The sequence below is a fragment of the Pseudonaja textilis genome, chromosome 2, assembly GCF_049901715.1.
Source record: "Pseudonaja textilis isolate UNSWEBS1 chromosome 2, rPseTex1.2, whole genome shotgun sequence".
Lineage (NCBI taxonomy): Eukaryota > Metazoa > Chordata > Lepidosauria > Squamata > Elapidae > Pseudonaja > Pseudonaja textilis.
In genome coordinates this window covers 58669859-58683255 of record NC_141991.1, presented here as the reverse complement: position 1 = coordinate 58683255, position 13397 = coordinate 58669859, and positions in this window count along the sequence as shown.

The following is a 13397-nucleotide window of genomic DNA, read 5'->3' as shown; positions in this document are numbered from 1 at the left end:
GTTGCTGTGTGTAAAGTGTTTCCCAAGACAGTTTGGCTTCCTGTTTCTTTAAAGAAGCATTATGCTGTTTGCCTTTAACGCATTACTCCAATCCAATTTCTCTTTGCTTGTTAGTGTTTATGCAGTATATGGTTACACACACAGCTTAATTTGAAGGCCTGTGGTAAGATATGGGGAGAGAGGCTCTGATGTAACCCAAAGCTTAAAGAACATCCTGAACATTCTTATTGGCCAAATACTCTTCCTAGGCAAGACCAGTGTGGTTCTGGTTTCCCTTGATTGCAATCTTACAAGAACTTTCCTGATGGATATCGATGAACTCCTGGTAAATAAACTGAAATTTAGTCTGAAACATTCAGTACCGAAGTCAACTGAATGTTTAGAAAGCTATCTTCGCTAGTCAAGCTTTGTTCCTTGGGGAGCTCAGTTGTAGAGTGATCAGAGGGGGACATGAGTCTGGCACTTCACTTTTTACTTTCAAATTTAGTTTGAATGTCACTGGAAATTAGGTGACCCCCAGGAGAAGCTTGTGTTTACCAGTCTGGTATAAACAGGTCCATACCTGCCAGAAATCCTGTGAATACAAGGCAACTAAACCTTTGCCTAACAATTTCAATTGGAAATTATAGCTTAAAAACTGCTTTGGATAGTAGTCGTGGCTATTTCTAGACTTTGAAAAATTGTACCTCTTCAATTTCTACTTGTCAGACCATGTGTATATTCAGACTATGAGTATTAAACGTGCTTAGTGGTAGGTTTTGATACTCATTTCTGAAGATGAGACTGGAAACCATTCCTTTTGCCCTACTTCCACCCTATCTCTCCCTCAGCTAAGAAACCATGGAAGAGTGTGTGCTAAATTAAGGAGGACTCTTTTGACATTTCTTTTTCTGAAAATTCTTATAAAATAGCAAAAGGAAAAATATTTGCTACGTTATGGTATCTTTCTAAACTGTCCCCCTCCATCTTACACTGATATTTTATGACTGAATAGTGCAGAATGGATGGATTTGTGCAGTAGAAGGGTCCCATCCAATGACAATAGCAGATCAACCCACATAAGCCATCAACAAAATGGAGGTCTTAACCCAAAGTGTCCAGACTGTATAACTGAAGGCTTTGACTGCTTGTGGGCTAATGGATGAGAGAGCCAATATTTTTGTCTGGAGTTAGGTGACCCAAGAGTATGCTTAACAGTCACTGCTTATTTGCTTAAGTGTGCTTTACACAAGCACTGAAGAAGCTCACTGTTTGCCCAGCTGGTGAGAAGAATTTTGGCTCATTGCTGATGCTCAGGGCTTCAACTGACTGATAAAAATCTGCCAACTTTCCACTGTCTGAAATGTGCCTAAAAACCTAATCCTAATCCTATTTCCATCCATTTCTCTACCCATTTCTTTTGTGTCACATCATAATTTGTTAAGTAGGAGGGCAGGGATTGTCTTTGTAAGCTCTTTCAGGAAACTTATTAATGAAAGAGTAGGATACAAACGCAGTTGAGTAAATAAAAATTGCCTCACCAGATGTCTGGCACCACAGATCTGGCTTTTTCAATGGCAGTTTCCTTAGTTAGATTTACAAGCAGCAATCCAAAAATCAGTTGTCATTACAATAGCCACCTTCAGGGTTACATTTAAGAAAAAGAAACCAATCTGTTAGGAAGGAGCAGAAAATTGATACAGAGGATAGAATAATAGGGTTTAATTGGCTGCGTGGTAGAACTAAGAAGAAAGGAAGCATGCTTGCCAAAGATTCTGTTGTAAAATGTTTAGCTCCAGAAGTAAACCTAATCAATTTAAAGATTAAATTGGGAATTTTGAGATAATATATTACTATGAAACTACAAATATGGTATGTAGTTTCATAGAAGTCCCAAAGGTGCTTTTTCAAAAGGAAATTGGACTTTCTTTGTTTTTCCTTGAAGAGGTTTTGTTTCTCATCCAAAGAAGCTTCTTCAGTTCTGATTGAATGGTGCAGAATGGAAGGATTTATAGTTTCATAGTATATAATTTTGGTAGTTTTGCTGCTCAAGTCTGTTGAAGAAAAGGGGGATATTAATGATATAAAGAAATAATTTTGCAAAATTAACAAGAATACAGAAGGAAAATCTCACTGAGTCATTAAAGTGTACTATTAAATATGCTATAATTGGCTGAATGTGTACAATGTGCTCAACCATAAATCATAGTATTTAACATTTGTCTTCTATCTTATATTGAGATGGACCTTTACTTCAATATTTGAAGCTGGCCAGGTGAGAACTTGGTCTGCCTTCATCAAAGAAACCTTAATGTACATACATATTTTTAAATAATGTGGACAAAATTAATTTATCTGGAGGAGGAACTGTATACCAAGTCCTTAGATCTGTCATTCTCCAAATCTGGTGGGATTGTAACTCTCAAAATGTTCAGCCATTATGTTTCTAGAGAGTTTTGGAACATACTTCAAAAAAGTTGTGAAATTGAGGGAAACTGACATACACAGTGCAACAGCTCTTAAAAAAATTCTCAAGAACATATATGTATAAATACATGTTTCAGAGAGACTGTAGTAGTAAGACTGTGGTCTTCCCTTTATCTACTGTTGATCTTTCGGTTGCCCCTTAAAACATCCCTGGATAGGATTCAGGATAATAATAGCCTCAGTTGTGCAAAGTAAAGGTTTTTTTCCAGAATAACCCGATTGTGAATTCTGGAACAACACTGTAACAATTTTTAATCGTCTGCTGACTGGATAGTTAAAACACATGACTAAACTTAATACGGTGTGGGATAAAAATGGCATTGCTGTGAAAGATATTTGAAGAGTGTTCCACAATGACCACAATGTCTAGAAATGATACTTACTGAGTTTGAATGACATTTCCATTTTGGCATGTGGTGGGTTCCCATTCCACGTCTCAGTTAAATAGAAAGCTTTCCCTCTCCTTTGTTGATGGATATAAGATGCTGTGGAGAGAAAATGTGTAGTTCATGGCTGAAATGAGGGCCCTTGGTGAGGGTAGCATGCCATCTTAGACATGTTGTTAAATATCCATGTTCATAAGGAGTGCTGGAAGATTTCTTTCAAACAATATTAACAAGAGAATCACAGAAGAAACCTGTCTGTTATAGGATAACTTATGATGGTCTTATTTATGGGTTGTAGAGAACATAAAGGAAACATCATGGGAGCTCAGCACAAAAACAGTTGCTGCTAGGGCATGTTTGTTCCCTGGTTGGGTTAAGTATCTTTCCATGGAGAAAATCTCAGTGTGAGAATTTCTTCAAAAGAAAAGTAAGAAAATATCTCTAAATGGGATATGTTTATAAAGGCCTGGTTTATACAGTGTGCCAACTTTTTTTTTATTAGCTAAACAGTAATTGCCTGAGCATGCACCTATTTTATACCTTAAATTACACAGTTTACAAACCACGATGCTGGACTCACCCAACATATTAAACCCAAACCAGACAGACCACACTATGCCTTAGACTATTGTAGGATTCCAACAATTCTGCCTGTGTTAATACTTATGGAAAGTCACTGTGATGTTATTGTAGCCTGTTTCCTCATCATTCATAGATACTGAGATACAATTCCCACTCTGAACAATTCTTTCCAATCCTAACCATAGGTTACAATGGGAAGTCTGGAGCAGATAAGGGGTGCCCAGATTCAATTTTTTCAGTTCCATGTAACTTAATAAGAGGCCTGTTCCTTGTGTGTGTCTCTTGTGTGGTGGTGGTGGTGGTGGTAGAAATAACTACATTATTAAGTTAGCATGTCTTTGAATTCAGAAGCAGGAAACGAGGTTGTCCTCAGGTTTTCCAACTTGATGCAGCCCAGACTGTTCAGTTTACCTTCTTTCCTCTGTTTTTCTTGTCAAATTCTGGGAGAATGAGAGCTGGATAAGCAAACAGACTTAAAAAAGAACATTGAAACATGCAGTCCACTTTGAAGAAAGAAACATAAAGTTCCTCATGTTTGCTGGAAAATGGTCTTAGCACCTAAACATAAATTCTCCATCAGATTTTCAACATCTCAGGAAACATTGGCTCTGCAGTGAATTACAATGAATTGTCATTCTAACTTTCTCAGTGACAAGTTCTGAGCAGTGACTGTTTTGTGGATGAATGGCTGTTTCTGGCTTTCAGCATTTATTTTTCAGTACCAGTCAATCTTGGCAGTTTTCAGTGTATATCAACTAATATACGGTGTTAATCAACATTTGATAGAGTCTGACATTTAACAGTCAATATCTGCCAACCAACACATGACAATGGCCTATATTTAACGTGATCTGTCAGTTTATCTCAACTACCAGGCAAAAAGATAAGATAACTTTTATTGTCACTTTTTCCACTGGAAGCCCACTGGCCCACATAAAGATGAAATTCTGTTTGGTATATATTTATGGTATATATAATATTTGGTAGTATCTGGTCAATAGCAGATGTCAATGTGTGGAAAAATGCTGTAATACAGAAGAGTATTTGGTCCTCAGCTATGGTTTTATCTCAGTTCTCAGTAGCCCTAGGCAGCATGGCCATTGATTAGGAATGCTAAGAGCTGAGCTGAGGTCCACAGTTCCCCTCCTCTGCCGGTTGCACGTTTTTCAACATTTTGATATGTAGCATTGCATGGTGACACTCAATATTTAATAGCATTTGATGCATGACCTATAACAACAAGCCACATTTGATATGTAACAGTGAACTATAGAACAGCAAAAAAAAAAATGACTTTGGATCTGTCTTCTAAGTTTTTAATTGAAAAAGAAAAAGTGGAAAATATGTTTTTTAACACAAGCATTACTTTTCAGTCCTTGGTTTTTCTAAGGCAGCAGGCTTGATTTCCTTCGCTTTACTTCACACACACACACACACACACACACACACACACACACACAAACACAGACTTTCATTTGTAGCCCTGAAGACTTGAGAGCATCTAAATAGTTCTGCTAATCAACACTTTATATTTATAAAAGACTGGCACGTATTTGTTGTAAAGTGTTGCACGTGAAGCTCTGGGTTGCAGTCATAGCCTCTCAGTTATTTTGTGGATTCTTCTCTTGACCCTCAAATTATGGGTTTCAAGGCTTGAAAATACCATAAAGGTAAGATGTGCAATTGTGAAGATGCCTAACAAATTGGGCTTTAGTATTTTTCTATCCCAAATGAGGAAGTTGATAGGTGCGAGATTGACTGACATGTACTTTCTATTCCCTGCAGTTATATGAAGTGGATCTGGCACATCTCCCTCCTATGAGGGGATGCATTAGCTCTCATGACAGGAAAAAAAAAAAGACATGCATATAAACCTAGAAGAAAATATGTAAGGAGAACTTTGAAATATATGGTCTGCTTCATCTATGTATTGCCATATTTAAAATGCCACAGAGCTTCTACGCTCTTGGTTAAACGTTACTTTCTTATTTCTGGAGAATTAAAATTACATTACAGATAGAAATTCAATAAATGAAACTCAGATCATTACATCTGGATTATGGGAAAAAAATCTAGCTGCTGTCAAATTTCTCCTTGTATGCAATGGTCTACAGGGGAAAAAGAAAGAAAGAAATCTTAAAAGCAGCTTTTCTGAAAAAGCTGCCAGACCATGGCATTAATTTGTTGACCTCTTCAAATGATTCACATGACCTAGTCTAGCTTAGAATAAGAGACAATAGAATATCAATCCAAAGTGGTCTGATTGCCATAAAGTGAAACAAAACATGTATTATAATTAATTACCATGGCATCTAATCAATGAAGTCTTTTTAAAAAAATTATTTATTTATAACCTACCTTTAATATTTTTATAATATTGGCAAACATACCTAATACCCTTCTCCTTCTCCTATTTTTCCTAAAAACAACCCTGTGAGGTGTGTAGGACTGAGAGAGAATGACTGGCCTGATGTTACCCAGCCAGCTTTCATGTCTAAAGCGGGACTAGAACTCAACAGTATCCTGGTTTCTAGTCTGGTGTTTTAACCATTAGACCAAAATCAGCCTCCACTCTGAGTGACTTCAATTTTCTTGGCAATAATATAAACATGGTTTGTCATTGCCCTCTTACGGGAAGGGTTTTCTTTTTTTTGCAACCTCACAATCTGGACTATAGCCTTGAGAATTTTTTGGCTTATAGTCTCCCATTCAAGTGCTAGCTGGGCTTATTTTTGTTTATCATTCTAACATCTGCTTAAGTCAAACATAGTGTTAATTCAGAAAGCCAGTCTTCATACATTTTGTACTCAGCTTTTTCTTTTACTGGAGTTAGCCTGGATGTTCTGTTTTGTAAATAATCCTCTGCTTTTTACCTTTATTTGTTCTGGATGCTTTCCAAAGGTTAATCTCTTACTGAATAAGAGATTTCTGAACAGCAGATTGAATGCAAGTGTACCCTACACTAAGACAAACAGAAGACTGATGATAGTAGACTCTTTTTTTTTTACATGAGTACAAACACAGAAACAAATATGTGCCAATAAGACCAATCACTTTGTTAAGTTGCTGTACAACAGCAGCATAGTCTGGCAGGTGAAAAAACAATTTCTATTATTTACCATATTAACTGAAAATTACCATTTCCTGCTGATTCTTAATGAAATAAATTATCATGTATTTTGATTGAGGGCAGGAACTCAAGAACCCAGGCGAAGGTGGCAATATTTTATGGTTTCAGCTCATGAAAACGAAAGAAAAATATTGAAGATTAGTGACTCACTTTGGAAATGATGTTGATGGAAGTGATTTGGCTTTGTGGATCATAGGCTGTTGATAAATGTCACAATCTGGATGACAGACTGCTGACAAAGCTTTCACTTCATAAGAACTGGTACAGATCTGTTTGACCAAAATCCATAGCAAGTTCGATCATGAGGACTTAAAATGGAATCCTGCCAGCTCTGGAGAATAAAGGAAGTTGGAGTATTGCTGAAATAAGTTATTGCATGAAAAAAAAAACAGAATATTAACTGATTCTCATGCCCAGACTACAGGAAATAAAAGTATTCTGAGCTTCTTAGAACAGGAAGACAAAATGATTTAATAGACAAAAAGAACTGGTGGGATGATTCCCCATAAATGTAATTTTGTACTTTTTTTTCTTCATTTATTTATACCCCTCCTTTATTATTTTCACAAATAATAATAAAGCGGCAAATATATCCAACATACCTTCTTCCTTTTCCCCACAACAACAACCCTGTGAGGAGAATTGTGCTGAGAGAAAGTGACTGGCCCAAAGTCACTCAGCTGGCTTTCATTGCTAAGGTGGGACTTAAACTCATGATCTTTTTAGCCTGATGCCTTAGCCATTAGACCAAAATGGTTATATTGGCTATGCTGGTTTAAAGTAATCAACAGAAACAAATTGTTCAAAACTAGCAGAAAGAGAGGGAATGCTGCACTGTGTGTATCCATCTAGTCAGGAATCCAGATGAATGAATACTTGGCTTAAAATAGGAGGAATAAATAGTATTCCCATTGGTTTCTACTATGCCCACTTAACCATAGAAAGTACATGAATGATATATTCCAGAATGAGAACTGCAGGTTTGCGAAAGAGATAAGAAACAATGATAGTGAATTGATTTCAATATCTGTGGGAAAACAAACTTTGTGATGAACTAGGGTGGGATACAAAATAAATACAGACACAATGAAGTCCCTTTTATTCCTTCACTTTGCTTCAAAGCTCCAAATATCCTTGACTGGAGACAAAAAACTCCTCCACAAGCAGTTATGGAAAGGAGAAAATGCCATTTAAACTAAAAATGCCTATAAATTATAAAAAGTAAAAACAACACAAACCACACTGAAACAATTGAGGGAACCAGGCAAGACAAGGGCTTGAAGACGTCCACAGATATCTGAACAAACACTGGAAAAGATGCCAAACTCAGAGAGGAACGACAGACTATTTCCATGCTTTGTTTCCAGCACTGGCTCGTACGCATGTCTGTCCTTTTAACCAGTTCTCATAACAGCAGCCCATGAAGAGGATCAAGGCCCTTTCCTCCCTCATAGACCATGCCATTCACATCTCTCCCTTATCCTCTCCTCCCTGCACGCCCTAGGATGGAGAGGGGATGGGCCTGGGTCTTCCTCTGACTGCCCAGCTGGCCTCTGCCTTTTCCCAGCCTCCTCCACAACTTCCAGAGCCAGACTTCCACTCCCTGTTGGCTGTTCCTCCTCTCCCTTGGAGTCAATCTCCAACAGGGGCATGACAAACTTTGTCAAACATATGCCTTCCCAATAATTCTCAAGAGCTTCTTCCACTGTTGACTTGATGTGACTTGCTAGACCCAATGGAGAAGGCTCATTCCACATGTGGAGACTGCTTGTTTAGAGACCACCATGCCTTCTCCTCCAGTAAGTCTCGTGTGTAACTTAGAGAGCTGAGCTGATTAAAACAGTTTGCTTAGCTCCTCTTCCAGATAAAATGCAGTAAAACCTGTTTTGCAGTGTTTTCTCTGGATGTATGGGCCAAGGGCTTCCCATTACTGGGAATTCCTGTTTTAGTTCTTGGATTTCCTCACGTTCTCCTTTGATCAAGGGGCAGCAACATTTTTCCACTCTTTCCTCTTCCCTCCACATGTTCCTAGAAACAGCCCATGTTTAATTGTGAAAATCGAAGTCTTTAAGGGGAAAAAAGAGGTAGGCATGTGACAGTGATTGGCAATTATTAAGCTGTACATGTGGATACAGAGAATAACAAGGCTTCTTCGGATGTGTGCAAAATAAAAGAATGGCAAAAAACAGTGTATCAACTATTCAATTAAATTGCTAACAGATAACAAAGAAAAAGTGGGACCACTCAGGCCCAATTCATTTTTGAGAGCAGGATATATATTCCACCAGGCAACAGTGAAAAGCAACATGGAAGCATGGTATTGAGGCTAGATACTGGCAGAACCATGACCAGGAAATATCTGTTAATTTTGAATGAGTTTAAATCTCCAGAGAATGAATTATGAATGATGAATTATCCTTAGAGTACTGAAATAACTTTCTAAAGTTCCAGATTATTGAAAGAAATCAATGACCTTATCTTCAAAAAAGGAAAAAGAAAGGCTCTGGGAAATTGGAAACCTATAATGGCATGTGGGAAAGGCCTTGGGAGACTAGGTGAAGAGACATTGCCAAGCAAATGGTCAGGTAAGACAGCATAGCCTGCAGCTGAATGGGGCAAGAGGTTCAGAAGTGACATTCCCTAGTTTCCTGGGCTGTAAAGGACATGGGGAGTCCTGGTGGCGCAGGGGTTAGAGTGCAGTATTGCATGGAAACTGTTCACAGCCTAGAGCAGCGGTATCAAACATGTGTCCTGTGGGCCGGATGCGTCACGTGCTGCCTACCCTGGTTTTAGCAAATGGGAAAAAAGTTGTGATACGTCATGTGATGATAACGTGTCATCACAAGTTTGACACCCCTGGCCTAGAGTTTGATTCTGATGGGGCTCAAGGATGACTCAAACTTCTGTCCTTGCAAGGTTGGTAAAATGAGGATCCAATTGTTGGGGGCAATATGCTGACATTGTAAACCACTCAGAGAGTACTGTAAAGCACTATGGAGTGGTATATACATCTACACATAAGTGCTATTGCTATAGTGCTATGGGTTGAGGGTAGAATGGTACTTTAAACATGCAAGATTCTGTCAGTGTAGCCTTACAATATACTGAAATTAACTCATCTGGTCATGATTCCTATTTCGTTAACTGGCAAGATCAACCAAACCTGCCAATCTGGCATTGATGCCTGGCAAGATTCTAAAGCAATCAGCCTATCATAAAGCAATCAGCCTATAAGCCCTTTGATTCGGCCTTGCCTTCTGTCCTTCACTCTCTCGTTGTTTAGTTACTTAATAGATGGTAGGTATACTTTAAGCATAATATATCTTCATTTCAGCAAAGCATTGAATATATCTCATTATATTCTGACTAATTACTATACCTGTATTTAATTGTCATGCCCTGTGGGATGGCATGACAATTTAATGTATACTTAGCTGGCTTGAAAAGTATATTCAAGATATATTAACCAATGCTTCCTTATAAAACTAGAAGCAGGTAACAGAGTGACACAGGAGTGAATCCAGAAATTTGTAGTCTTAAACTGTTTTATTAATGATTGATATGAGAAGGGGGAGATTCTCAAAGTTCTGTGTAACACAAAGTGGGGTAACTAATACTGTTAGCTAAAAGGGGGCATCTGCATCCCCCCTGTGCCTTGTGTCACAGATGGGATAAAGATGATATTCCAGAGTTGAGGAGAAATAAACAGTAAATCATTGAAACTTTAATTAAAACTTACAAATAAGTAAGAATAATAGAATGCATGTACACATATTTTCTTCTTGGAAATCCTTCTTGGGGAAAAGTTCAAATTATTTCCGTCATATTGGGACGCAGGTATTTGGCAGAATGAGTTTTGGGATTTAAGACAATAAAGAACTTCTGAATTAGAGATATTGGCTGAAAATAACTGGATGAAATTTAACACAGGCATTCAAAGTAAAACAGTTAGAAAACAATAATCAAGTGCACAGTGAGGATACCTGGCAATCATTTTGGTGAAAAATAATATCCATATAGTTATTGATTACAAATTGAATGTAAGTAATCAGTGATCTCTGGCTAAAAAAAAGAGCAAATTTAATTTTATGCTGGTTCAATAGAACACTTCTTTCCAAATTGTAAGGTGTAATAGTACCATTTTACTCTGTGTTCATCAGATTCTACCTCAATTGTTGTGTCCTGTTAAGGGCGTACCTTAAAAATGCTTCAGCATATTAAAACAGAAAGTGGAATGTTATCTACTGTGGAAATTTTAAATGAGACTGGCTGTATTCAGTAGCCTAAATTATTTCTTTTTTCTCTGATTCCTTCCTCAACATTCACCACAGTGGTGCTGCTTAGGCTTATGATATTTCAATTTGTTCTTTCACCAGTGTCATCATTTTTCACAACTGCAAAATGACATGCTAATTTTTGTTCTCTCTCCCACCAGATTGTTGATAACTGTCAAGATAATTTCTGGGAGATAGCAACTCTTGGGGAGGATACCTGGCTATGTGAGGGTGACTGTGGAACCTTCTTTATTATTATTATTTGGAATGTTTGATTGTAATCTCTACAACTGTACTTAACAACTCCACTATGGTTGAGACAGAGGTAGTCCTGTCAAACAGCATAACTTGCAATGACCATGTGGGAAAGGGGCCTGTCACAGAAAACCTCATTAGACAGTGGCAGTCACTGTTCTGCTTTGCTTCCTTCTTCTCTCTTTTGTTTGTACTCTGCATTGTTATTACTCAGATAGTTATTTATTACATCCCTGAAGGGTTAGCATTATCGTGGAGATAACACTGACTGTACCAAGCAATGTTCCTGGTACTCTGGCTATTAGGCTACGACCATAATTGCTAAAGAATGGTTTGGGGCTTGTCAATGAAAAGTTGGGCAGTTTTCTAGGAGTTAGTAATTTCCATTGAGAACAATATATCATAAAGGAGATTTTTTTTAAAAAAAAATCCATTGCAAAAGTCCAAACAAAATGATCAAACATATGCAGTTAGTGATGGATCCCTTTTGTAAATAGGGCAATTCAATGAGTCCCAACATTAAACGGACCAACCGGAGCTAAAGCTAGTAATATTTTAGAGGTTGGTTTGAAATATTACCTGATCTAAAATCTATTACTTTTGATAAATCATCTGTGATTCTGGGCTTAGAAATTTCTTCTTAGAAAGGAGTTCAATTTATATGATCTTTATGGAATAGAAATCAAAACTGGAAACAATGAGCAAGAGAATAGTTTGGGGAGAACTAAGAAAAAAGTTCTATGTGTTTCCAAATTTTCTGAAGAAGAAAGATCTTCCCTATGGCCAAATCAAACTGTGGAAACTACCTGCATGTCTGAAGATCCAAGTTAGTGGTATTTTCACATGTCACCAGAATTAACGGATAACCCTGGAAACAGTTAACCGTAGGATGGTTTGTTAATCCAGTCTGCAAAAATTATGGAATCAGATCTGCTAATGGTATATCATGCAGGAGAATCTGAATTTCATGTGCCTAAATTCTCATAAAGCTAGTATTAAAAATGAAATAGTTTCTTTTTTTCTTTTTAAAAAAGAAAACAGCTAGTGGTGGGCCCCTGGCCCATTTTTTCCCCTACAAAATGAATGTACATTAGCATTGACTTATTAAACTGATGTACTGTGTCCTGAATACTATGTCTTGAAATAATTTCCTTTACATTTCCCCATTTGTAAACTAAAGAAAGAGTTGTCAAAAAAGGAAGCATATGAAAATTAAAGTAGTGGGAGGCATATTTGAAAGGAGCAAATTGGCATGTCAGTATTGTTAAAGAAAGCAAAGAACGTGTTTAAGAATTTGTAGGTAGCCTGAGATTAAAGTTACATTACTAGATAGTAATAACTCTGAATACTTTTTCACTTAAGAGTTTAACAAATCAATCAATATATTTTCAATCAATTAAAATACACACTACATTTATGTGTTATGTACAAAATGGAGACAGACCAACTTTTAAAAAGGAAACAGAACTGTCCCTTCCTAAAAATGAAAAATTGTGGTAGAAAGAGTTCATATTTGATCTTACAAGATCAAAGACTTAAAGAGTAATCTTTCCTATCATAATTTGCTTATCTGGAACAGAAACTTGAATGACACTACTGAAATTTCTTCTTTGATGAAATACACCCTCATTGTTACAATCATAAAAATTTGGTTGGGAGGAAAAAAAGTTAAACCAAACCTAAAAATGTGAGCATTTGAAGTTCTATGACCAGCTTGGTTGCTTAGTGTTTTGTCCAGTGGTGGGATTCAAATGTTTTTACTACCGGTTCTGTGGGAGTGGCTTGGTGGGTGTGGCGTGGCTTGGTAGGCGTGGCAGAGGAGGTTTATACTGCAAAATCCCCATTCTCTTCCCACCCCACTGACCAGCTTTCCAGCTCCATTCTCCTGTGCAGGGCAATAAAAGAAGACCCAGCCGATCAGCTGGGACTCGGGAGGCAAAGAATAGATGGGGGTAGGGCCTGTCAGAGGTGGTATTTGCCGATGCTCCAAACTACTCAAAATTTCTGCTACCAGTTCTCCAGAACTGGACAGAACCTGCTGAATACCACCTCTGGTTTTGTCCAGCCTTCATCCGCACCTAATCATTTGGAAATCTCATTGTTCTGCAGCAGGAATCAGTAGAGGTGAAGAAAACGGATGATGTCATAGTTGGGTGCATCATGGTGCAGGTGGCATACAGCAAGGCCCAAACAGAAGGATGAGAGAGATGAGTACATCTCTGTGATGTTTGGCCCAGGCTATAAATTGGAGATAAAATCAAGAGTAAATTGTAGCTGTTGGAAAGTGTTTGTGCAAATTAGAGA